The sequence below is a fragment of the Gavia stellata genome, chromosome 22 (genome assembly GCF_030936135.1).
Source record: "Gavia stellata isolate bGavSte3 chromosome 22, bGavSte3.hap2, whole genome shotgun sequence".
Lineage (NCBI taxonomy): Eukaryota > Metazoa > Chordata > Aves > Gaviiformes > Gaviidae > Gavia > Gavia stellata.
Window position 1 is genome coordinate 136,503 of NC_082615.1, and position 584 is coordinate 137,086.

The following is a 584-nucleotide window of genomic DNA, read 5'->3' on the forward strand; positions in this document are numbered from 1 at the left end:
TGGGAGAGTGGACCACTCCCAAAGGCAAAAGCTGGAGGCTGGCTCCTTCTCTCCCATGTCAAAGAGTATAAAACGGTGTAGGCGTCAGGAACAGGAGCAGGAGCAGCAAGATCAGGAGCAGTGGCAGCAGTGGCAGCGGCAGCGGCAGCGGCAGCGGCAGGAGCCGGAGAAACAGCAGCAGGAGCAGTGGCAGCGGCAGGAGCAGCATGCTGACGAGGTGGCCGAGTGGTGAAGGCGATGGACTGCTAATCCATTGTGCTCTGCACGCATGGGTTCGAATCCCATCCTCGTCGGTCAGCCCAACAATGGTCAGAGATTCTGAGTGTGAGGAGCTCGTTGTGTGCCCCCAAGCAAGACTTTGTTTTGAGATGAGAGTTGCCTGGAAAGAACTTGCAAGGTTTTGAAGTGGCTCAGGACACACCTCAACCTCTTCTGTCTCCACATAGGCAAGAGGAACAAGAAGGGAATGAAGGAAGATCCAGGGAACTCACAGGACGGTCAGCCTCTCCTCAGTCCCTGGGAAGATGATAGCGCAAAACATCCTGGAAGCAGTTTCCAAACATAGCTAAGCACAGGAAGGTGGT

The 584-nt window shown here is 55.1% G+C and overlaps 1 non-coding gene across 1 annotated transcript; it reads left to right on the forward strand.

The window, feature by feature from the left end:
• The first annotated feature begins 211 nt into the window (after positions 1–211).
• TRNAS-GCU (transfer RNA serine (anticodon GCU)) lies at positions 212–293 on the forward strand. The gene has a single exon. It is a non-coding gene; the product is annotated as a tRNA-Ser (tRNA).
• The last annotated feature ends 291 nt before the right edge of the window (positions 294–584 follow it).